General features: G+C 37.4%; 1 protein-coding gene across 1 annotated transcript in view; it reads right to left on the minus strand.

Moving 5' to 3' along the window:
* TENM2 (teneurin transmembrane protein 2) overlaps positions 1–27,712 on the minus strand; it is a 1,369,797-nt gene that overhangs the window by 696,301 nt on the left and 645,784 nt on the right. The window contains exon 7 of the mRNA XM_084535365.1: positions 19,945–19,995. The gene's annotated coding sequence lies outside the window, so the exon portion shown is untranslated. The remainder of the gene's footprint in view (positions 1–19,944; positions 19,996–27,712) is intronic.

Consider the following 27,712-nt stretch of genomic DNA (forward strand, 5'->3'; position numbering starts at 1 on the left):
CTGAAACCAGCAATGAAAGTCAAAGCGCAAGCAGTGTAGCTTGTTTTATATATCAACCTCGCATGTTTTCCTGTCAGCTTTGCAGTTTGTCATCCACAGCTTAGCCTCCAAATGGCATGAACTTTGAGGACAGCATGCTGAAATGAAAAGAGACTTGCTGCCTCCTTTGGAGAAGAAACAAGGCCACCAAGGAACAGCTGAATATCTGCTTATTCCATTTTATGCAGCCAAAGTTGTGGAAAAATATTCCATTATTAATATAAACGTAATGCAATTCTGCTAATGGTAGTATAATTTGTTGTTACTATTTGGAGTGAATCTGTGAAGAATCTACCAAGAGTAACAGATGAAATCATAAAAGAATACTAAATGCAAAATCTGGTATACAAAAGTAAAGAATGAGTTGGAGCAGCTGCAATAGTTTATTATAGTTACCAGAATTGTTCAGCAAAAGCAGTGTTTGCCAGCTGGAGTGCAGTTGTTCAGCGAGGGAGGTGAGATATCCCTTCTCTCTGTGTGGAGAAACACCACAGCTAAGTGAGCATAAATGCATGAACTGGCATGTTATTTTACTACTAAAATGATTAATCTTAGAGACAGAAACATGTTAGACCTCTTTATGACTGTGTTTCCAAGGAAGTGACTAGCCAACCTGGAGAACAGTGACCAAAGTTTAGTTTTCTACCACTGCAGTCATTTACAAACATTATTGGTTATTGTTGGTTATTGGTTTTGTTTGTTTGTTTGTTTTTCCCTAATTATGAGTGTCAGTTACAGATGTACAGCCAGTAAACTATCTGTCTATAACTTGCAGAATCTGCTCCTTTTTCTGCCAGCAGATTGAATTTGCGGCAATATAGGTGTTCTGATCAGCTACACTTAAGACGCGAAACCTCCCATTATAGCACATTTATGATTTATTTTGTCAGGGTATCATAGAGAACATTACTTTGCAAGGTGATAAAAATTAGTATCCCATGAATTAAATAAGGAATTCCAAACATCAAACTATATTTAAAATAATGGCAAGAAGGTTTTTTCAGTAATTAAAACTAGCATATATGGAGTTAATTAGACCGAAAACTGCATGTTGGTCATTACATTACAACCAGTTTGAATATGCTAACACATAGTGTTAACACACTAAGTTAATGCAGATGTGCTGTTATATTGCTCAAACAGCACTGATCAAACTGTTCTGTTTGAGGTTTCATCTAAAGCCTGTAATAATCTGGCTACTACGTTAAATGGATGTGGAGTTCAACCCTTGTGAAACCAAATACTTTATCCTTGTATGATTCTATCACTTACGTCACTTGCTGAATATATTACTATTCCTCGGATAATGCTTTACAGGTAGCCCCCAAGAGGTAGAATATCCAAAAGCCTCAGACTTATTTTTGTTGTTTCCCTTTTTGACTCTCTCATATCCTATTTACTACTGCCTCCTGCTTCTATTATCGCTACTATCATCAAGAAATAGTATGTTTTTTTCTGTAATAAGAAATACTTCTGACATAATTCTGAAAGGCTTTCATGTGCTGCTAGTTACAACACAGCACACCTCTTACGTTCATTTTATACCTCAGCAAGTGATATTTTATTAACTGCTGCAGTGTGGCCATATTTTACTGTAAATTGCAGATACTCAATGCAGTCATGCATGTCCATGTGAATGTGGCATCAGCTTTTTTTATTACATTTGTCCACTTCTGGCAAATTTGCTCACCATCATACACAGTCACACAGAACCACAGAATGGTCAAGGTTGGCAGAGACCTCTGGTGCAACCCACCTGCTCAAGTCAAGCCACCCACAGCCAGTTGTTCAGGACCATGGCAGACAGGTTTTGAATGCCTCCAATATGGGAGACATGGGGGACAGTCCCATCTCTCTCAGCCTATTCCCATATGAGAGATGCTGCAGTCCCTTAATCATCTTCATGGTCCTTTGCTGAACTCTCTCCAGTACCTCCAGACCTCTTTTTTGCACTGGAGTGTTCAGAACTGGACACAGTACTCCAGATACTGCAAGGATCAACTCTGGGAAATATCTTTTCCAATAATACATACATTAAAACAATGTAGAAGTATGAAAACAATGTAGTACTATGAAAATTTAAAGTTAAAAAAACAGCCAACCAACCAAACAAAAAACACACAAAAGTAGGGTCAGATGTTCCTATATACCAACAACACTAAATGCAGTGAATGAAATTTCAGGTTCATTACTGAGCAGATGAATACAGAGCACTCTCTAAACAACAGAAGGGTAAGCATGTCTGCTCTGGAGAGGATGAAACATGGCAAATCATCCATTAATAAGTATCTATTTCTTTAACAAATGCCTAATCGTTCAGCAGAGTAATTTAATGTTCTGTATTAAGCTAAGAGGCTCACGGATTAATATACCCACATCAATGGTCTCTGTTCAGTATTCTCTACTCACTTCCACCAAAACATTAACAAACCTCAGTAGGGAATTTTCCTGAGAAGATCAGCTAATAATGTATTGTACCCTGGAAATGAACCCTTAAACCTCTATAGTTGATTTTTGTCTACCAAACCACAAAACTGTCTTTCTTTCCTCCGTTAAGAATCCTCTCCACCTCTATATATAAGCAAAGATCTAACTCTAGCTACTAAATCTAAAGAACAGTTTAAGGCAAAGCCAGAATTTAGTCATTAATACAAACTCAAATAAAGCCAATCGTTAAGTACTTATATTTCAAGTGAAATAGAGGATTGAAATTAGGAGGCTAGTTAAAAAAAAAAAAAAAAAAAAAAAAAAAAAAAAAAAAAAAAAAAAAAAAAAAAAAGCTGTTAGTCACTGACAAAAAGCAGCTACTAAGAAATGCTTCCAGGTTACCAAGCAGCAAAGCCTGTAAGAGAGATGGTAGATCTGTTTGACCAACGGGAAGTGAAGGGAACCACTCTGTACAAAAGTGGCATTGTAGAGTAGTTCAATGACAGCTGTCTTGGGGTCTGCCCCCAAATGACTATTTGGAAAACTACCTGCCTCAAGAGCTAATGGACCCAACCTTCTGCTTGATGTCAACTGTAAAACGTAGCATGAAATCAACACAAAGAAAGGGACTTACAATAATATGAAACCAGGGTCAAAGAGAAAATATTTTATACTCCTATGTTTATGAAAATAAAGATGAGGAACATTTAGTCATGTACCAGAAGATACTGTGTTGATTAAAAGGTAATTAGTAGCTGCAGTAGCTTATAAGTTACCAAAACTGAAAACCAGTGAACTTAAAAAGTAAGCAGTTGCACTTCTCAGAAGGAATGCTAACTATTATTAAAAAGCTGGGAGAAAGGGGGGTTAAAAATGTACTTGTCTTTAAAAGTAGGACAAGCAAAACCTGCATCAGTAACAGACAGCTGACAAACATACCAGCTGAAGGACAGGATTCATCAAACACTAAAACAAGTACACTCTTATAGGGGTAAACATTTTGAATCTCCATTTTAATGTATGAAATTATGAAGCACTCAGTTGGAACACACGGGGATCACAATTCACATACTCTAGCACATTAAATGTCCCTGGAATTAGCTAGGAATCTAGCTTAGGAACAAATAGTGTGTGCTTAGAATTACAGAATATCTATACTATCAAGCCTAATAACAGATTCTGCTTATATACTGCAGATACTAGATCTTAATGACTGCATGGCTTAGACCACAATTGGAATTATGAAGAAATGCCACCTCTAGCACAGGACGAGGAGAATGGAGGGCTACATAGAGCCATGCTTTTCTCTTAAGTCTCTTTCTGATATTAGCCATTCCTTTTATGTACGTGTACCAAAATTATGCAGTTTCTTTCATCCAGGAACCTGAAAATATTTCACATCTAAAAGAATTAGGTGCAATAGTGCTTCCTGGCTTAAGGCTAGCCTCAGTAAAGTACTTACATGCCTCATTTGTAAGCACTTCACCAGACAGGAGTGTAGAGGCTACACCTGGGCCAGGACACAGACATGTTTACTGTGATCCTTGATATGTTTTGGCCCACGTCAGTTAGCACTCTCCTACACAGCTCCTGCACATAGCTGAGGTGACAGCATTGGCCAAAGACCGTTCCCAGCCAAACTTATCTGTATGCATGAGAATGAAGTCATGCCCGATTCTGTCCCATTTTATTTATTGTATAGTACCGTATTCTCAGGTAATGTGGTTTATCCAATAACCGTTCAATGGAACACAAAAACAGTGCAGAGACCAGAAAACAGAAAGAAAGTACTTCCCATGCTAGAGACCAGGCTACTTTTTGTGCTCTACCTCCCCACAAGAATAAGTCTCAAACTCACTTTGTCATCATATCAGCACTTCAACAGGAGTGAGACAAAAATGAGAGAGGGAAATTCCCCATCAAGAAAGACTGTAAACTCAGGCCCTCCATTTTCTGTGAGAAAGTCCTTTGTAGCAGGTAGAGCAACAGCATTGCTGCTGTAGTCACGATAATTTAAGGATACACACAAAGTCTGAAGGAAAAGTCAGTATCTTTTTAAGGCTAACTGATGCAGTGAGACAAAAACAAGCTTTCTTCAGTTCTGGAGATTTGTTGGCAGGCACGACGAGCATTGGTGCTCCTACTGATGCTTTCCAACGGGCTATGACAGGGTACACAAGGCTGTTAGAGCATCTGTCAGGGACAGGGCTACGAAGTGGAACAGACCAACCCCCAGTCTGCATTCCTTCACACTGTCCAAATGATTACGTATCATAATCTCTAATCACCTCCAGGCCAGTGATGAGCATACATTAAGCCCACTTATGCAGACTATAATAAGTATGACTACACATCTGCAAGATTATACAAAACACAGGGATTGATGTATGGCAAGGCTCCACATCAAGGCTCAAACGTCCTTCTCACAGTTGTAAGGGTATTTTTCTCTTTTTACATTTTTGAAGTAATGCTAATGTAAAGAAAATTACTTAACATCAGGGCATGCTATCGTAACAAAAGTGGTGATCTTAAACCTAAGGAAGTGCTGTCCTCTCCACAACATTCCCTACAGACTACCTAGAGGCTGACATGGTATACTTCCAGATAGGTGAAACTGGTCAGTCTCAGAGCTGGGAAGGTGCATTGGCAAGGAAGGAAAGTCTCCCAGTGCTCAGCATTACCCAGGAAAACTCTGCATCTGGCAGCAGGACCCTGGGGAACACACCTGAACTCACTAGGGCCACTGGGCAGCTTGTCACTCAGCCATGGCTATGTTGTTTTGTGCAGTTTGCTCTTGTCACTTGGATCTGAGTGGGCATTTAGAGAAGCAGAACTGTCACATTAAAAAGGAGGAGGGGGAAAAAAAAAAAAAAAAAGAAAAAAAAAAAAAAAAAAGAATTTAGGCATCCTGCAAGATTTTGCACAATCTCAACATGGGTTTTCAGGAAAAGCATCTTTCCATTTTTCAATTTTATATTCCTACAGTTCTTTTAAATTCATTACTGGATTTAGAGCTTGGGCTCTATTTTTTGCTATGAACAATAACTTATTTCTTAACCAGTCTCTCTCACAACTGTATCTTTTGTAAACTGCAGTCACCCTTGTTGCTAGTAATATGTATTTTGGGGGAATGATTTAAATGACAAAATGCTTACTTGTAACAACAAAAGAAATGATACAATATAAGCTGAGTTTTAATAACTGAAAAGATCTTTAATTAAAATTGCTTTCCATTCAGGAGCTAGAGTTTTATTTAACCAGCTGCCCTATGAAAGTTATTACCTAGAGTTTTCATTTTCCCAGTACAGAGCTGCAGAAAATATTTTATTCTGGTGAATGAAGGGATGTACAACAGCAAGGACAAAGCTCACTTAAACTAACAATGGAGCCATGGCAAAAGTCATAACCTTCTGCTGTCTTAGGGGAAGCACACTTTCTGAATATAATCTCCCTGATTATGCCTAGTATGCAAAACGCAGTTTTATATCTGCAGCTCAAATAGATTTCAGTATTACCACTGAATACTAATCACTGATGCAAAAAACGTACAGCTCCCTCAAGGCATTTCAAAAATCTTGATTATTTAATCAGTGCTCTTGATTTATAAGGCGAGCTGGTTGATGACTACCAAAATGTGACACATTGGACACTATCCAGATGGAATGCCAGTTTTCATTTGAGGTTAAAGAGGTAAAACTCTACAAGAGAGGTTTTCCAGTACCCTGAACTAGAGGTAGAGTTATATCAGATGATAAATAAAACCTGGCAGTTTGGTTTGCACATAATATTAAAACAGAAACTTCACTGAACTGTCAGTTGTAAAATGAAGTAATTAACTTTCTTTCTGATTATAGCTTTATTCTCTATTTCTACTATGTACTTTTTATTTATTTCATGTCTTCTACCCTAATGTCCCCTTGTCTTTTTAAACTGCATTTCTCTACTTTTTACAAATACATAAGCAGTGAGTGCTGCCTTTTCGTAAGCACAGATTTTCCAAACAGCTGGATGCAAGATGTGAAGAGTTCAGTGTCTTTCCCCCACAACTATATAGATATATGCACTTAAAATAATTTGATATCTACATTTATCTATATTAATATGTGCTTAGTTATATGAAAAACATTTTAATCCCTGCTTTAAAATGCAATAGAACTCTCAAAAATTCTTTATGATACAGATATCTGCGTTACTTTCATTCCTGAATAGGTTTTACTACATGAATTGCTTGGGCTTTGACAGTTCTATCTCCATCTTTAATTGTCAACAGTGACATTGCTACAGAAGGCTACTGTATAAAATTTCCAACTGTTTTCCTGTTAAGACTTTAAAGAGAGGAAACTACTTCAAAATGAGATAGCGAGGAATTAAATTCATATATAGGCACCTAATTCTAGGTGCCTGACCCCTAGAAGTTATTTAGCAATCTGATTTTTTTATGTACATGCCATGTACAGTTATACTGAGGCATAAGATTTTAACTGAAAATATTGCCCTTATTAGAAGCACTGACTGTCACTTACACATTCAAACCCAAATTACAACCACAGAGAATTGTTTCTGAGCCACATCGGTTCCTTGCACGTGTGCTGCAGGAGGGTCAGCTGGTGCTCTGCCCAGCCTGTGCTGCTGTCTTCATTGATACTTGTCTGAGCTACCAGTAGGAAGGGTAATGCATCACCGAGGGTTCCCCCAGCTCTGTGGCAAGAGCTCAGCCTGCTATTTGGGCAGAACTGAACACTTCCAATACAAACAGCCTGCGAACACACAAGCAACCTGAAGGATAAGAGGCACCCTATAAGGCTGGCTTGGAGGTTAAAAGCAGCCCCACACCCCAATGCTATCATCTCAAGCCTTCTAAAACCAAAATCACTACAATTGTAATTCAGACATAGGAACTTGATGCAAAGTTTAATTATAAATAAGCATTAAAAGTATCCAAAGCTGCCATACCGACACCTTGTACGTCTGGCCAAGGTAACAGCCGTGACATTAACCACCCTGTGCAATGGGAAAAAGCTTTCCTGGGAGACAGGGAAGAACTGGCGGGCACACTTGGGCCCGCTCCCTTGAAAAGGGGCCCTGCAGGAGCGCAGGTGAGTGCAGGACTTGGCCTTGCATGGGGGTAACGCTGCCCATGCAATCCCTGTGCCCTTGGTCCCCATCTCTCCCCTGTGAGTTGCTGTCACATCATGTTTCCCTGTACCTGTACAGCAGGTGATCCAACTTGCAATGAAGTCTGCAGCACTTGGACCAAGCTCTTGAGGTGTGTCAAGGAGTGGGAGGCAGTGATACAGAGACACAAAGCTAAACTCAATGCTTGCTTGCTCGGGTATGAGCAGCAGCACTGGCTAAACAACTTGCTGAGTGCAGCATAGCTATTTGCTTTCAAATTATCTTGTGTCAGACTTCGTTTTTGTGATCTTAGTTCACTACCTGTCTGACTAATACTCATAAAACATTTTTTTTCTTTCCTCGTTATAAAACGTTTGCTAGGAATCTCAACGCTTTGTATGGCAATGGTGCAGCAAAAGCACCCCCAGAGAAACATGTGGTAGCTAGAGCCCATGAGTGCCCTTCCCACCAGATAGCTCTGTCAATGTCAGCAGGGTGCCAGGCAGGCAGAACCCCACGTGCCAAACTGCTCCCCAGTTTGTAGCAAGCGACACCTCTACAGAGCCCTTGCATCTAGGTTTTGGCAAAATTGCAGATATGTATTCTGTTATGAAGCCAAACCATTTTAATAACTACAAGAGTTCGCCTATAAAATCTGTGTTCTTTGGGACTGTGCCCTTGACAATTACATCCCTTTAACTTTATCTGTACATATGGATTTGTATCATCTGAAGCTCTTGAAGGAGTGTCGCACTTGACTGGACCTGTGAGTAAGGCAATCACGGGGCAGTCAAATAACTGTATTATTTCATTTTCTGTCAGGAAGCCAAAAGTTCTGTTTGAAACACAGATGGCTACTCCACTGTCATCTTCTAGCTCCTCGGCTGATCTCCTCACCATTTCAGCTTTGTTCTCCATAACAGTTGTCCCTGAAGAGTGAAGTTTTGAAGCCAGTTCTCTGGACACATCTGAACCGTTAAAGACTTCCAAAAAGGTAGGACCCTCCATTACACCTCTGCTATAAAGCCACCTCAATGGGCAGGAGTCACTGCTCCAGGTCAACCTCTCCACATCCTGATATAGACATATGTTGAGTAATCATATATTTAATCTTACCTATAGCTTTAATTCTACTTCCAACTTTGTTCCTATTTATATGTTTCAAACTTGAACTAACATTTACATTTATCCTTTTTTTTAAAAAAAAAAATAATGAAAAGAAACTAAAATACTCTTGGTAAAGCATCTCAGAAGAAACATCTTGTGGATGGGTACATGGGGCTTGTGGTTAACAGAACACTGACTGCATAATAGGGAAGGACAAGAAAATTATCTGAATACTTTAATGCACTTGACACCAACTGCAAGATAGAGCTGTGTTAGGTCAGGAGAGAGAGCTAACATACTTTAGGCAAACATTTGGAAATGTCATTATTCTTAAATGCCATTACAAGCAATGACAATGCAAAAATCTATGTTCAAAACCATGTATGTTTAAAGAACAACTTTTCTGTTTATTTGCTGCAAAACCTATACTGCTTTTATCAGAAGCGTATGGGATGCAGTAAACTACTATTTTTTCCAGTTGCAACTGGTGCAACTACAGCAGGAAACATCTTCCAGACTTTCCATACTTCAGAGAGGCTAGGATTAAGTAAATTCAGCATTTCTGACTCTTCGAACAAAGACTGTTGAAGGTGAAAGCAATCTCCTAATACTGCCTTGCAAAATGGGCTTCACAAAAAATAATCTACAGCAACATCAACATGGATAGAAACTATACCTGAGACACGACATGAATGTAGGTTTATTTGTGAAAATAGTACAGAAATCCTGTTTTCAACAGATATGTTGACTCCAATCTGTCCTACACATGTGGCATATGTTATTTGAATACATGTAGCAGGAAAACACTCATTTCCAGAATTTGTATGTGTGCCATATGCCATTAAAAACAGAAAGTAGAACAAAAATTGATTTTCTAAGTGGGAATCCTGTTATTTTGTAGGATTACAAAAGGGCCATAACACTTCAATCACTGGAAATTCTCCTTTATATATATATATATATATGCATAATGCATATGTAGGGAGAGAAAATCTATCTGCTTCCAGAGTATTCTGGTTTGCAAGGAGAGAAAACTGAGAGACTTTATTCCTTCCATTTATACACAACTTTTTCAAAACTGATAACTCAATTCAAAGGCAAGAAACTTAATAGTACTTAACTATATGGCCGCTAACATGTCATGCTGATTGAATTCATATGATCTTATATACTTGGTCATCAAAAGGCCTTTATTGTTCTCAATTAAAATCACAGAGTCAATGCAACTTGCCTAGAAAATAAACTAAATTCATATACATTACCTCTGAGCAATGAGAAATAGCACTGATTGAATAGGGCTGTTTAAATCTCTGCAGTTGGCAGTGTTCATCAGCGAATTTGTTTACAAAGTGAAAAGAATGAGATACTGTCAAAGAATGAAAAATAAAAGCGAGATTTCTTGGGAAGGAGACATCCGTCTTTTTCTATTTGTAAATGCTGATTAGCAGGGTTTAAGGAGGGCTAATGTCATCCATTCATCTTAATTAAAGAGTTAATTGCTCGTGTATCCTGATTTGGTTAGCTGATCTTAGTAGCATGAAAAGTGTTTGCTTCCATGTATTTTATTGACCACTATAATGACATCATCAGTAAGACTCAGGATTTATTCATGCCTCAGCCCAAACTCATAACTTTAATAGCCTCCTACATGATAAAACTTTCAAGAGGGAAGCAGTCCTTCAGCATGGTGCAGAATACCGAGAGGTCTGTTCAGACCCTGTTCAGAAACTGTTAAAACGTCTCAGTTCAGCTGTCATTGAAGTATTACTTCAAAGTCTAGAGTCATGAAGATAAGTAAAAAGTAATTTTAAAGACTAGTTCTCAGCAAATGTATATATGGAAATAGCGTATAAAACATCTAAAAATCGCGTATCAAATATAAGCCAGAGACTTATTACTATTCAATTTTTCACATCTGTAGTCATAGTCAAGTAAGCACTGACACAAAAACAGACAGGCAAGGTTGACAGCATGTTCTATGGATTAAAGACCAAATTGGTTTAGTCATATGTCTTACAACACAAAGGGGGGAAACTCAGATCTAAAGTAAGACCAGTTAACTAACTAGGAGTCTGAGTTTTTTTCTGGACGATAACTTTTAACATTTATTGCAATTCTTGATGATATGTCTTAAAGATTTTTCACAAGAATGAAATTAAATTTTACACAAGAAGAAACAGAGCAGTGCTACCAATTTTGATTAATCAGCACCACAGTACTTAAAAATGAAAAAAAAAAAAGAACACATTACAAAACATAATACATGATACCCGCTTATCCCAGTAACGAGTCTTCAGAAGTGATCTATTTATGTTATGCTACTTCCATGGGATCAATTTCTGTTGTTAATAATGCACATCACTTACACAAAGGGTCAAACCAGCCTTCAGGATGCACCACACACCAAATGTAACTCATCCCAGCACAGTCTTGCATGCTGTGAGCACTAACTGCATTTGGTAACAGTCAGAGGCTAGCTGCTGTTCTGTGCTCTCCCATAATGTCTAGAAGGCACTAAGAATAATGTTATGGGGTGCTACAGCTCATCTAGTTTTACGAACTTCACGGCGGACTTCACTTTATAAGTGTTTTCCTTATTGAGTTTAAACTTCTCAGCTGACTGGTTCAGAGGCCAGTACCAGCTCCCTGTGCTTTATCTGCCAGACAGGAGATTCTTATTTTTAATACTAATAGGGTTTCCATGTTTTCTCAGGGAAAATAAATAAATAATTAATTAAATAAAATGTAATACAATTTAAATGTAATAATCTCTGTATGATATGAATATTGCATCTCTCATGGAAAAACAGAAGGCAAGTCCAGGACATACAACAGGGTATGGTGTACTGGTCCCCAGCTCACCCCAGACCAAGGCAGCTTCAGAACCAGAACCAGTCTGCCTGTATCCTCTTAATGCTGCCTCCAAACTAACTAGCCCACTGAGAAGCAGTTTGTGCGAACACACACACGGGGCCATGCTTCTGCAGCTGCATTCCTCCTAGTTCTGTAGCACGATGCCACTTGGCTCAGAAACACACCTGCAGTCAGCTCGTACCTCTGTGTTATGCAGGAGTGTGCATATCACTATGCACACTCAGCACTAGAAATGGGGAGATGTGTTGGCTCTCACCCCCTGCCCTGCTGCGTAATCGTTACATCAGCTCACTCTGCCCCAGTTATTCCACAAATCACCTCCATTTCCTTTTAGAGATACCTTAAAATTCAGCCATGGAGAAGTGCTAACAGAGTTGATCAGTGCTACTAGTTCTGATTAGTTAGCTACTGGAAAAGGCAGCAGGACAAACACACAGGGTTTACAGTGAGTGAATCAGAACAATTCAGGTTGCACAGGACCTCCGGAGGTTATCTGTCCCAACCCTGAGCTCAATGCAGGAATTGCTCCAGATGTGACAAAGTCAAGGATGGAGACTCCACAGCCTCTCTGGACAACCTGCTCCAGGGCTAGACCATCCTCAGGCAAGGACCTTTTTTCTTTGTATCAAGGAACATCTATGGCTAAGGAGAGGAAGGCTGTATAGCAGAATTTCTCAGTGGTGTTTAGATATTACTCATTATGTTCTTTCATAGCTCAACCCCAATTTATTTATTTATTTATTCATTTATTTATTTATTTATTTGGTTACAGATTGTTCCATTTGTTACTGAAGGTGTTTTACACCAAAATCAGGGCACAGTGGCCCTCAGTGCTGCACAGAGGCAGGCGCAGACTTGCTGGGACTCTCGCACTGTGTCGTGCTCACCAACAAGCTTTCCATTAGCTCAGAAATCTGCCCTGACTCCTCTGGCTGACAGCTGCAGCACAGTGTAGTAGCCAGGGAACTACTGAGACTGAGTTTGAGTCTTCAAACCATGCCAATGCCTGCTCTTTCAAGATCTTACAGCGACAGTGACCTTGGAAATAGTTTTAAGCAACCACAACTCTTTTATTAATCTTAAATCTCCCCTGTTATCTTCAGATTCTTTGTTCTCTCATGCCAATGCTTAAATTATAAAGTAAGTTCATAAAATAAACACTTAAGGGAAAAACTAAACATCTTCCTGGATACAGACTGTGGACTAGGAGCAATGACTGTCACTTTTGAAAGCTCCTTTACATAACATTAAAATAGAATGTGAATAAAAAGTAAAGCCTAGCATTTTGTTGTTGAATGGAAAATGCTAAAACAAAACCTCCAGTGGCTTGTAAAGTATTCAGTTCAGTCTTTAGCAATAACACCTTTTGATTTGTAAAGCTTCTATGCTATCTGAAAATAACCTAAAAAATAAAGTTTTAAACGTTTTTTTTAACTAGTTAAAAACCACCTGCTGTAACATGAATAGAGAGAAGTTTATAAGCAAAACCTTATTTTAAGATAACAAATTTTTGAATTACTATACTATAATTTTTGTACACTGTATCAGGCAATGGCTAGTGCAACTTCTTATAACATTACTAGCTTACTAATAAACATGTGCATGAAGCAGAACGGCGCACACAAGTTATAATTCTTTGGCTGTGCCTAGTAACATAAACAAGTCTGATACCATCAGCTGAAGAATTGAGGAATTAAACCATTTGAAAGACTGATGTAAAGGATTGGACATGCTAAAGAGATGGTGAAAAGAGGCTGCTAAGAAATGGAATGACATGCAGAAGTGAAGCAACAGACCCACAATGATTTGTGAATGGAAATAAACATAACCATGAGAAAATGCTCCATCAACATAAGAGCCACAACAAAGCTGTGAATCTCAAGATAAGCAAAAATTGTTTTTGAAGAGAAAAAGAGCATGCTAGGTAGGACTTCAAAGACTAGAAAAGATCTAATAGACACAAATGAATAACGAAATAATAATAATAAAAAAAAGACATACCCAAAAAATCATACTAAGCACAAGATCAACTTACTGTATGTCCCTGGTACTATGTTAACCCTTTGGTGCCATCACAGTTGAATCAGCTTAGTAATAAAGACAATGAATGTTGCAATGCCACAACAGTCAGATACCTTTAATCAGCTCTGCAGTTCCTCTGCTATGCCTGCCTCTTCAACCCTCCATCCTGTGTTTCGCCCCACTATATTTCTCTAACACCACACCTGTAGTTCAGTTCTTGGCTGGAAGGCACAACAGCCCAGCTCTTTATCATGCTGCTCCTGTGCCTACCCATAGAAAGCACAACTGCTTTTCCAGAAAGAAACCACACAAATCATTGTGCCCTGGGTGGAAAGCCCACTAGACATTGTATTTCCAGTCAGAGAGAACAGGAGACAATGGCATTCAAAATAGGGACATCAAATAGGCAATTAAATGTCATACCAGTCCTAGTGTAGAAAACACTGATGTTACAAGAAATACTGGTTTGCTACATTCAGAAACATCCACAAAAATATTTTTAACTAGATAAAAAGAAAACTGTCAGGTTACACAATGACTTCATATACAATACACTGCAGCATTCTTTAGCATTGGTTCTGAATCATTGACTCAAGCAGGATTTTTGTCACTGGCTTTAGCGGAACAGAAGTAGGTATTAATAGACTAAAAATTAGCTATTTTCCTCATATATATATATATATATTAATTTGAATCCAGAAAAGATATATAACATCATTCATCTACAGTAAAAAGGATGGTAGGCTGAAATGAATCTAAATTGTGCTGGGAAGCCTGTAAACTAAGTGGCTGCCACACAGAACCTAAGTCCAGTATTGTAATTTTAGTAAATTATCTAAGTCTAACACGTGTTCAATGCTGGATGAAAACAAAAATGAAATTTCCATGGAATTTACCTTCTATTATCTTTGTAGCTGTGTTTGGTTTGCTGTTTGTTTTTTTTTGTTTGTTTATTTTGTTTTTCCAAAATTGCATCCTCACAGCTTACTCCATATCTAAGGACCTCTCTCCTGAGCTACCCATCAAGAACAGCAGGCTCCAGAAACTTTTGAAGAAAATCTTAGTAATGATACAGACACTTCTAAACACTTACCAGAGTCCCTTTTTCAACAATTTTGGTAGCCATTGAAAATGTGTGTATTGTTTTTGTTCAATACATACATAGTATGGCATGAAAAGCAAACTATCTTTACAGCAAGGCCAGGCAAAGATTTGATTTACGACGGTCATTTCCATGGAAAAGATCCTTTATATGCAATTACTAGTGACATTACAACTGTCTGCAGTTGACTTCAAGAGCTAGCTGTATTGTAGCAGACAATATTTGATAAGGTAGCTTGCAATCTCAAAAAAAGGACAAGAGAACAAAAACTGTCCTGTAAAAAAAATTGCTTCAGAACCACTGTGGTTTAAGCTGGCAGGCAGCTGAGCACCGCACAGCTGCTCACTCACCACCTTACCACCTGTGGGATGGGATAGAGAACTGGAAATAGATAAAATTTGCAGGTTGAGATAAAAAATAGTTGAATAGGACAGAAAAGGAAAGGATAATAATAACAATAAATATATAGAATAAGTATGTACAAAGTGAGTGATGCACAATGCAATTGCTCAATGCCCACTGACTGACACACAAACAGACCATAAGCAGTGGCCACCCCCCAGCCGTTACTGCCAACACGGCACCACATTGGCAAACCCTGAGGCCAGCCTGGGCCAGCTGCCCTGGTCCTGTCCCTACCCCACTCCTGGTTCACCCCCAGCCTCCTCGTTGGCAAGGCAGCACAAGGAGCTGCAATGTCCTCGCATAGCTTGGCAACAACTGAAACAACGGTGTGTTATCAGTATGATTCCCACCCTAAACCCAAGCCACTGTTCCTCTATCCCAGCCAAAAACAGAACAAAAATCTAGTAAATGAATCAGTTTCAGGTTGATATGATAAAAAATAAGATGTTTGAATTGAGTGCACTTGCTTTGTGGTTAATGGTAGATTTTAATACCTAGAGGTACCTGCAAGGCACTTAGCAATGTATTTGCCTAAATGTCATCCCATTGTACATACAGAATGGAAATAAATAGACAGATTGGTCTAGTGCATGTTGTTTGGATTTGGAAGAAGAATTTCAAAAATGTGAACCCTAACTGAGCCAATTCTTTATTATGTGCTGCTGCTAAGCTACGAAAGACTTCTGTTTTTCTTTTTTTCTGGTATGCTTTGAAGCTAGTGCCACCCATCTCTCAGAATTGACCCTTCCTAATCAAACCCATCATCATATTGATGAATCCTAATAAAAACAAGCCTCTAAAAATGTCTGTATTTGTGGCTGTAAGTGTTGAGACTGACTCAGGTAAAATTTTCTTCATCATTGGAGCCCAGATTGCTACATTTTATAATTTGCTCTACAGCAGCCATTTAATCTGATAATCCCTTTCTGTCCTGTCCTCTCAAATCTTACAGTCACATGAATGACTGTGAACAGAAACACAATGCCAGGCTGAGGTAAGGAGCTGACAAATAAACGCTGATGTCACCAGTACACAAGACTGAATATACGTTACCAGAGTATCTATCAAAACTGACATTTAATAGCTTAACTTCTATAGAAGGAAAACAATAAAGTTGACCCACACACACCTCACCCTTTGGGCATTCAGTCTTGCTTTTGCAGTGGATTAAAATCTTCTGGAAAGTAACCGTGTCTAAAGGTAGGGGGCATGGAGGGTGCTTTATCTACTTCAGCACATAGCCAAGATTTTATTTTTTCAAGTGTTTTTCTCCTTTTAACTATAACATATTAGCTGCTGGTGGCCCTTGGAAAGCTAGCAGATCATATGATGCTGGCTCTCCTTCTTTCCATCTGCTAGCCTACATCACAAGAAAACTAAAATATATACTAAAGATTACTTTTTTAATGAAACCAATTACTACAGATGCTGCGAGGTCCTCACATGAGCATAAAAGGCTTCATGTCAACATCTCTGTTAAAGAAAAGCTCATCTGGAAAGTTGGAAATCCCTGTCTTTTAGGGTCTTTCATTAGTAGCACACACTAAACAATGATCACTGCTGTACGATGAGAGACAAATTAATGAATCAAACATTACAGATTTCATCACATTGGTTCATTTGCATTTAAGCTGGTTTCCAGCTCTGTCATGCATTTGCTTTTAAACGAGCCCCTGTGGATAGTGCTGCAATGTTTGATTCATTAATTTGTTTCTCAGTGTACAGCAATGCTCACTGTTCAGTATATATGGTGAAATACTTCTAAAATACTTGTTCTTAACAACCTATCTTTTATTTTAACAAAGAAATAATAACTCTGAAGAAGGAAATGCTGGCCATTTTGCAGACATATCCCCTGCCAAATCTCCCAGTTGCTGCCCCAGCTCATCGTTATCCCACTGTGATATTATCTGGATTAAGTCTTCACAGCTTGCTTTCACATATTCTACAATTTCATAAAGCTTTGAGCCAGCTCTTTGGGTTAGTATCATGATGCCCAATTCAACTCCTGGGAAGTTAAAGGTGGCTTTAAGCCTTTACTCTCTGATCCTTGGATCAGTCCCAAAGAGTGACTTAGATCAGCCTCCCGGATGCTCGGTGACATTCTGCCACTGGTGTGCCTAGTACACCGTTTTCCTCCAAATTATAACAGAGTGGGTTGCTTGGCAAAGTCATCTCTGTGAGAGCTGCAAAACTTTGGAATTGATTTTTGGTTCATAACAGCTTGAATTTGGTGACCTTACACTACGCTGAAATCACCATCTGTTTTAGAAGAAGAAAGAGAGATGTTCCATATCCATAGCCGGGCAGTGCATGGAGACAAACATTTTGGTAATTAGTTGGGTAGTTGAGTTATCAAGTTCCTATCTGAACCTAACATTTTTTAAGTTTATGTACTCAAATATAACACTAATTATGCATTACAGCATTCTTGTAGAGGTCATTGTTTATACCTAATCCTAATAAAATAAATAAATGTAGCAAATTAAAAATTTGTTGAAGTTGTTTCAGGCACTACCAATTGAAAAGAATATACTTCTGTAGCTAGATCTTCCCCTTCCCCTCTTCTAACATTGTCATGACAGATTGCAGGGTTATAAAGGCAAGCCCACTTGACAAGAGGATACATTTGGACTATGGGATACAATGGAAATGAGGGACTAATTGAGCCTTTTTTTTTTTTTTTTAATCTCCTGAAGCAGGCAAGTTATCGTATGTTGAGAAGTGGAGTTATATTGCATCAGCACATTATATTGTGCAGCCATTTTCCTCCCACTTTACTCTTGTTTAAAAAAGAAAAAAAAAGAACAAAAGAAAATATCAGCAATCTGCTACGCATGTTCAACAGAAAAAATAAACTTAATTGACACCAAAGAAGAGAAAGCAAGCAAGACATAAAGGCAAAGTCTTAAAGCCATGTTTCAGAGCTCTTAAATGGATATTAAGATCATTTATACGTTTGCCAACCCAAACCAATCAACAGATACAAATCTACACTAAAAACAAACAAGCAAACAAAAAACAACAAAGAAAAAAAATACACCAAGTGCTATCTACACAAACTCTACCATACAAGCAGAATAATATGCTATCAGGAGAGCTTAAGTGGGCTGTGTATGAAACGTTGCTCTCTACTGATTAACACACAAAGAGAAAAACAGTCTTCTGTTTCCATCACAGAAGAAAGCCCATGGGAAAGACTATCAATTTCCAGTGCCAGTGCAGAAAGGGGGCATAAGATTGTAGTGGACACCTATGCCCTTAGAAAAATAGCTTGGCATTTTTCCTAAAATGTGTATCTGGTATTTTCTGCAGCAGAAAACTATTTGATTTTTCTTTACAAAAAAAATAAATATCATATTTTATCATGCCCTTAGTTCTTGTCACGAGAAATTATGTAATGCTCATAGGGTGGGAAATTCTAAAAATGCTTTGGGAGGCTTGAATCATTTTCATGTTTATTATGAAAAAATGTACTTAGTTGAAAAACAAATAGCTTTTTTAAAGCAATGATCTCCACATTTTTTTTCCTTGAAAGATCGTATTTCACAAAGACACATCAAATGATATCAGGGAAAGCTAGACTGTCTTCATATGAATGCAAGAATTATAAATATTCTTGTAGGAGCTTGCACAATCCAGTTACAAGACAATTTTATATTAAATGCCCAATTAGGTCACTCCTGCTCAAGGAAGAGATCATTTGCTTATACATGTAAGTACACTGAATGAAATAAATATGGCAACAAATACTCAAAAAGAGGAGCATCAAGACGAAAATATGGAACTCATTATCTTAGAAAACTAATGTCTTCTCACCAACTCTCACCATCAGACTCGCATGCAGCTAGAGCAGTAATGACAGTGCAAAAAAGAAATCTTTTCATGAACAGATGTGGGTGCTGTCCTACTACTGACTTAACCACAAGAAACTTTTTGGCTAGTTGCTTCTTTAACTCATAAAATACCTTCAGTGCACAGCATGTCTTATGCTATTAAAATACCTGACTTCAAAACAAATAGCACATTATCCGATCTCACAGTATGTTGGTCTGCTTTCAGAAATCAACCATTTAAAAAGCCCCCAAGAACTCAAGCCACTCTTGCAATTCTATACCCCTGACAGGCAAAACAATGAACAAACAAAGCAGCAGTTCTAAACTGCAGAGTGTAAGGTTCATATTAAACACCAGGGGATTCATGTTATCTAAAATAAGGCATTTGGAAGCCAGGCACTTAGCCACCTACAGAAGGTGACTCTTCTCACTTTATGGTGGGTTTTACAACTCTAGTGACTCTATTCATTGAAATATGAGTCCAGAAGACTAGTTCTGACTTGACACCTGCATTTTAGATGGCAAAGTTTGATGAAATTAGCTTCAACCTAATCAAATCATAAAAAGCTTAGTTAAGTACAACAGATTGCTTACAGTGTCTAAGATTTTCCATCATTCTTACTTCTTAACAAACACAGCAGACTAATCTGTCAGGAATATTGAGGTGGAGTTTTATGATAGAAGATACTGGGAAAGTTAGCCATCATTCTGCTTAACTCTTCCTCTGCTCTATCCAATATTTAGAAACTCCATTTTATTTATTCATTAAAGAAAATTGATTCAACAGAAACATCAATGTACAAATGAGCTCAAAACGTGAGAATGAAAAATTCCTCCCTTACTTCTCACTGATATCCTTTCCATAAAAAAAAAATAATAAAAAATAAATAAAAACTCACATATCAATTAAACTCACCTGTTAATTAAAAGCTTGTCTGGAAAAAAAATTGCTAGTTGGAAGCTAAAGAAAGTATAAGAAGTATCTGAATGTCAAAGCTTTGAATTTTAATTACTTACTCCCAGGTTCGTTTGTGATCCCTCAGGTGTTGGCTGGGCAACAGCAAAGAACTGGAAAAAATAAACAAAATTATTTTGTAATTCCTGCTGTGGGGAACAAAATGCATTGAGAAGGCTTCCAATTTTCTCTTCTTATTTTGTTTAGAATTATTCTTTATTAACGTATTTATAAGAAAGTATCTACACACAAAGAAAAAAGATTCTGGAAGATTACAGGCAACTACAGTGAATAATTGTCCTACAAATTTGATATATATTTTTTTAATAATATAAGAGTTCCTATTGTGTTTCTCTCACAGTGGAGAATATCACTATAATTATAAGAGGGAGAATAATGTATAACAATTGGCATAAGGTCTAAAGTTTTTATCAGATCACCAATCACATGTATATATTAAATTTGATGTACTGTTTATTGTATATGCACTTAAATAAAAAAGACATTAAATCTAACAAAAATCCTGGAACTCGGAATTTGATTCTTTCTCTCTAGCTACTATATAATAGCTGGATTTTTGACCACCTTCCTTCTTTTCTAGATTTCCTTCTTTTTTTTAGATGCATGATATTTTTTATTAACAGAGGATACTTCACCTTAAGAAAGGGAGTCTGGAAATGAAATATAGAGACAGTAAATAGTTTTGCTGGCTCTCTGAAAGACAATCAACTTCACCTCCTCAAACCCCTTGATATTTTAACAACCTGAAATTTTGAAACTGTCCTTTTCTTAAAGATAAACATCTGGGATTCTGATTTAGACCAGTCATTTTTACGATGTAAAAATTCATTTGTGACATTTCACAGATGATCTAAGTGGTTTCTTAAGGTTTCTGATGAGTCTGTGTGTGTGAAAAACTGGGCCATCCAAATCAGAAGAGTTGCACATTCAGTGCTCTAAGAACTGGAATTAATACTTTCTTTTTTTTTCATGACATACACATAGCATATGTACACCTGTTTTAAGCAGCCCAATTGTCAATAAAGTACTTTGCAAATTAACTTGCATGCAAGCAGATGACAATATGCAACTGAAGTAACTGTGTTCATACAATGCAACCTTCTTCCTCACCTGATTTCAGAATGAGTCTCAAATTGCACTTAACTCTTCAAAAGAAATATAAATGACAAACAGTTCATTTACTATGGAGATAAACCACATTCAAATATACAGAGTGCAATACTATGCAGAAACTGAACATGTAAGAATGTGGTTGTTCATTTCTGATACAGGTTATAAAACAGTTAAAGAAGCAAATGATTCTTTAAACTGCATTTAAGGACCTAGTAATGTGAAATTAGATCCCACTCGTATTAAGCTCATGGTAAAGTCTTCTCATCAGATGACCAAGACTTTATGAACTGTAACAGCACAAGTCATTTCTGGCTATTACACTCATCTTAGGGCTACTGTTTGAGCAATATACATTCGGTTATGTATTTAAATAGAGGCTTCTTCTTATCGCATTCCACTAATAACTCTGAATTTTCTGAAATTCAGTATTTTTAGGAAATAAAATATTGAAGTACATTAGGAGTGGGTGAAGAATAAGCCAAAATAAATTTTGTCAGAGTTAAAAAAACAAGCACAAAACAAACAAACAACGCAAGCAGGCTTGTATCATCCATTTTGTTTCCAAGCTGAATGTCTTTCAAATGTAGACAATATCTTGTTTACTGCAGTCATTGATGTTGGAATTCAGCGACCTGGGAGACAGGCCTTGTAAGCAGAATCTTGTTTATAATGGAGAATGCATTGCACCAGGAGTAGCCATGATGCATTCAAATACCCAGGCTACAATTACTAAGACATCTTATGAATCTGTAATTCATAAGGGGATGCTTTATGAAAATTCAAGACATCAGCAGGTCCTATGTAGGTTACTTGTAAATATGACTTTAAAAATTAATACATATTCTTTCTAGAAGATTGAGAATCTCTGAAAAAAAGATGGTGACATACAGCTTAACTTCAACATTAATTGCCGAGGAGAATCTTCTCTGAAAAAGGTTGGTGGCATACAGCTTAACTGCAACTGAGGAAATAACTGAGGAAATACTTAACTGAGGAAATATTTGTAGGTAACAAAGTGTAATTTCAAATGTTTTTATTTAAAATTATATTCAAATGACAATTAAATTTACTATTGTTATTTATAAAATGACTTCCTTTTCCAGCATGGAATGGGCCCACTCCAAAGTGATGTAAATAACTTCTACAATATTTTACACCCAAGTAAAGCATCTTTTCCAGTGACAACAGAATGGACTGCAGGCACAACAGTATTACAACTAATTACAACTTAATCTAAGATAACAAAGGGGGAAGGATAAAATGGATTATCCAAAAGGGTGGATAACATCCATCATATATGGGATTCCCATCTATTTCATTCATGAGAAATTATATTCAAAAACATGACATGAAAACATATCAGAGGAAAAAGTTTCCAAAATTACTGAATGCAGACAAGCTGAGGTCCCTGAGCATGCCCCAGAACAAAGTGTGCATTGTGAAGCTCATCCTAAATTTGACTTTTGAAGCTATAACAGCATCTGTCAAGCCACATCAGGAATGTCTACATTTTGCTTTGCCTAATCTGCCAACTGTATAATCTTTCCTTCTAAAAACATCAACTGCTGATTGTGGGTATACTGGTCTGAGAAAAAGAAAAATGTTCCTGACATTAACAGTCACTGAAGAAGTCACAGAGAGTCACAAGTGTTTTTTTTATTACCAATTATAATAGCCACTGGACTCTTTTATTTCCTTTTATTTTACTGATCCTCTAGAAATGAGAGTGGAGGATAGAAATTCTATTATTTTTTTTTTTCCAATCACTAATTTTTGTCTATATCTAAAGTACGAGGAAACTTTATGCATTCTTTTATGTTTATGACTGAACAACTAAATTAGGAGGAACAAACAGTGGGAAAATACATTGCAAGTTTTCTAAATGTTTTGCATTCTGCAGAGTCTTTAATAAAAACACCAGCTGGAAATAATGGTAAGTTCCTAGGAGAAATGGTAAATGCTAAAGAAAAGATCATTCTCAGTTTAATATTCATGACTTTTTTCTTCTTTCACCCTAGTTACCTTTTTTTCCCCCCTTTTTCTGTATATAAATTCTGGAATTATTCTCCTCTTCATATATATATTCTATTCTTAAAATTCAAATGTGCTTAAACAACAGAACAAAACCTTAACATTCCATTTCCAGCAACCATTTGTCAGTACACTAGCTCAGTTCCAAATTGCTCTGAAAGTGTTATTTAAAAAGCAATAAGAAGTTCTTATTCATGCGGTCATGCTTTTTTGTTATTCTTACTTGTTGGCATCCAACACGAATTCCAATATTTTCTGCATATTACTGTTAATTTGTGCTTCATGGGGAGTGGCCATTCCTTTCCTTTATGGCAGCAATCAATGAGTACTTCTCAACAGTTATGAGACAGAATCCCATTTTAAAATGGCAAATCATATTAAGTTTCTATATGATCCTTGATCCTTTGCCAGCACGTCTGATCCATTTCCAGAGTACACGAGTCAGGCTATGTGCCTTAGTTAATAAGTAAACAGTTCCTGTAAAACTTCTTTCTTCTCCTACCATCTTAACCTTCCATGTTGTTTGAAGAAATCCAAGTTATATTTCAAACAGGATCTCTTTTCTTCTTGTTCCCTTTCTTTTCTTTTTCTTTAAGAGGAGATTAGTAGTGTCTTAGGTCTGAAACTTCATAAATGAAGCAAATCCCCTTTTGCTAGTGAAGCTTTTGGCAAGGCATTTTTCTGTGTTTTGTACAGTATGTTACCATCATGATCAGCACAGATTTTGTAAGTCCCACCAGCATGGTCCCTTAACAAGTGAGAAATTTCACTTTCCAAATTTTCTTAAAATGAGAAAAGGATAATATGTGTGAGTTAGAATGGAAATCATTCTCTCACTGTTGAGCACTTTTCTGGGTCTAATCTTGGCAAATATGAAGAAATATACCTGCCGTTATGATTAGTAATATAGGCATGCATCAACTGAGACAGGAACTATAGCTCTCAAGCCTATTTCAAGTTTCTACTAAACTTCTTAAGTGCTCAAATTAGCAAATTTTAGCCATTGCCGCTTCAGTCTGCATTTTACATGACTGCAGCAAGCAGTTACTGATTGATTCTCTGATCAATTAGAACCCGATTTTGGACTTACTGCTATATTTAACAGTACAATTATTTTAGACATAAATTTCTGCTTTGCTTTCTACATGATTTTTTTTATTTCTAAATTTCTGTCTGGTGCTGAAGAGGGGAGTACAGAGCAAGACTCTTCCTTGGGACAGATCTACCTGCGCTGAGCTTAGTGGTGGTGCAGCACAGGAGAACACAGCTAATATGCAATAGTTTCAGCCACTCATATTTCACATCTAGAAGAGTGTGGGATGGGATCAAAAAGCTGCATTCTCCAGCCCTGTGCAAGACAACTCTTAACTACATATTGCTGCTTTTTCAATCCTGCCGATGCAGGGGAAAAAACAAAATCAGACTGTAAGCCCACACTGTAAGCTTGTTTGCAAAATATTTCATTCAGATGAATGCTTCTAAGATTAGAGGTTGGGTCATGATTTTTCCTACTGGCATCACAGCCTTTGAGCAATTTGTAAGTGTCCAATTTATATCAAAATATTATGGTGATGACTTTTGCTTATTTTTATTTTTGTAAATGAGTATGAAATACTTCGTCAGTATAAAATAAAGCGCAGATCAATAGATCAGAGAAGGATCTGAGCAGAGCAACAATCATGCTATAAATTTCAGAGCTGAGCAATTTCCAGACAAATAAAATAAAGCTGCAATGGGCAAGCAGTTTCAGACTCTAAGCATCAGACCACTGCTGTGTGACTGTGTTATAATCCCAAGGTCACTTAGGCGGAAAGCAGGTGGACAGCACTTGGCAAGGCAGTACTGCAGCTATGCCTTTACATACAGGCACTCCCCAGGAGGACAGAGTGTAGCGCTTCAGGGCGACTTCCCCTGCCCTGTGCCCCTTCACAGGCTGGGGAGTTCAGGTCAGGAACTCTTACTCCACAACAAAATGCAGAGGGTCTGGTTTTGTTTCTAGCTTTGTCTTTCAAGTAGAGAAAGAGGAAAATAGATGCAGCTTTCACATCTTGCAATTTGTTAGAGCCTAAGGTTTCACATCCTTCCGAGGGAACACCACAAAGGTCTAAGAACTGACTGGTTTGCCTTCAGATACAGATACTGAAACAAGCTGGGTCTTAAGAACCTGTGAGCAAATGTGGCTCTCAACCTTTCAATCTGAGTACTGCGCAACAGGATGAAAGCAAACTTTTTTAAGGCAGGAAAGCCAGATATTTTAACAATACTGGTTTGCTATTTTCACTCCAAATCTGCTTCTTTTTCATGGTAACATTCATAATAGAATTCTGTATCTGATCTACAAGTTGAGATTGACATACAAAGCCCTGTTCACCTCAGATATGTTTGCAGTTTCTGTATTATCTCATTTGCCTAGAGGCTGACCAGTCTAGCCTCCTGTTCTGCCGTTCAGACCAGTCATGCAGGTGATGTCAAATCAAATAGCCCATTTCAGTGGGATCCCAAATGTTCTACTACTGTGTCACTCTCTGGAATCTGAAATATTATTCAGCATTTTACGAACAGAATAAAATATATTCATTTAAAATTCTATTAACCAACTGAAAAATGAATATGAGTAACAAAACTGTATATTTGGGGATTTTTAATAAATGTTTAAGAAGAGGGTTCAATGGAGATTCAATGCTCAAGAGTTTTCCTCCTGACATTTCCATCCAGACATTTGAAAACGGTCAATATCTCACTTAATGAGAATATTTGAAAGTCTGTCCATTTCTTTCAGTATGTAAAAGGAGAAGAAAGTTTTTTAAAAAACTATGCTATCTCTAACCTCAACGTTCCAGTGTCTTTGGTTAACAATAATTAGGTGCAAAACTTCAGATCTGATAACTGAACACTTCTCATAAGCCTTAAATTCATAAACAGAGTAACATCTCCTCCTTGATGTATTTAGTATATTCTACGTGAAACACTACTATAATTTTGCCTGATCTGTAGTGTCTTTCATGATGCACACACAAGTGTTTTAAGCCCCTGCTCCTGTACAGGGTAACCGGAGTTTTTTGACATTTAAAATATCTAGCGGCATGACAAGAATTTCTATTTGCATATACATAACTTGTGCCAAGGAAACTAGAAGAGTGACAAACCATCAATAACAAGCTGCAGCATTGCCTGTGGCTTTCACATGAAGCCTGACTTCATACAAAAAACATTACATTGTAGAGAAAAAGTAGCTTGACCGCCAAAGCCCTTATTTATACACACTTCTCTTCTGAAAAAGGAAACATATCATTTAAAAATTATTGTGGAAGAGAAAACTGCTTTATGTATTTATTTATTTATTCAAAATCTTTTTGTATTGGTAATCCATTCAGGGAAAAAAGTTTCCTTTTTGATACGCTACTTGACATAAACATCTATGTGAAGATTTTTCTTCCCCTCCATCTCTGACTATCAGCAGTTTTATCTCCCAAGGCTAAACTGGGCTGTATGATGTTTGTGAAAGGTTTGGTATAGCTTACTACTGCATCCCACTGGTGCATCTTCCTTCCCTCAACTGAAGAAACAGCTGTACTGTGCAACTAAACCTATAGCTAGTGAGGCTTATTGTCACAGAGAAGTAAAACATGATCTTGTTTTCATGTGACCGATAGTGCATATATTCCTTAGAATCTCAGCCGAGTCCAAAGGGACATTTCATGCAGCTGAAACAAGCAACTCATGCAAACCATCTGCAGCTTAACCACATGACAGACCCAGTGGTGATTTCATAGTTGCCAGTAAAACAAACTCAGATTCTTCCCAGAGAGACAAATGCTACTGCAAAACAAAGCAGAATATTTCACAGCTTAGCATATGAGTCTTATGATAGCTGAACAAGAGAAAAGGAGAATAAAATAACGAAGAAACTAAGACTAAAACAAACAGGCAAACAAACAAAATACCTAAAGCTAGAAACTGATGCACAAAGTAAAAACACCTCAGCTGCATAACATGCTGCTTTGTCTCCAGCTAGTAGAGTTTTGTATTGCAGGAGACAGGGCAGTAAGTGTACAAATACCAAATACAATATTACATACTTTCAACTAAGAAATCTGTGCAATCCAATATAATCACAGAATGTGGAAATTCCTTTGCTGAATATTTTTTAATTTTATTTTTATAATTGTCTATTGGGCAATCCCCTGGTATCCCAGGGAATAATGAACATGCAAGAGTCAACACAGTGGCTGCACCATGGACACTGCTCAACTCAGAGCTTTGTGTCACACCCTTCACCCAAATCCCACATTGTAAATGAAGAGTAGAGATATATATATAGGAGACAAAAGAGTGGTACTCCCTATCTCTTCCTGAAGTGTACGTTTTGAAAGGATGGATGTTAACTAGTGAGAAAGGAGAGCTATATCAATGCACTTTGGTGGGTCACAGCACTTCTCTGCAGCTTTTTCAACAAATGTCTTTTACATATTTATCAATCAATCATCTCTAAGTTGAATAAACAAAATTTTATGGTTACTAGTAACACAGTCACATTTCAAGTGATTTCTGCAATTACATAAGCAGCTAATAGCTCTACACTGAATTTCAATACACAAAAAAATGGTCAGACTACACAGAAGACTGAATCATTTAGGCTCTTTTTTTCTACATCGATACTTCTCA

This window comes from Aythya ferina, assembly GCF_964211825.1.
Source record: "Aythya ferina genome assembly, chromosome: 14".
Classification (NCBI taxonomy): Eukaryota; Metazoa; Chordata; class Aves; order Anseriformes; family Anatidae; genus Aythya; species Aythya ferina.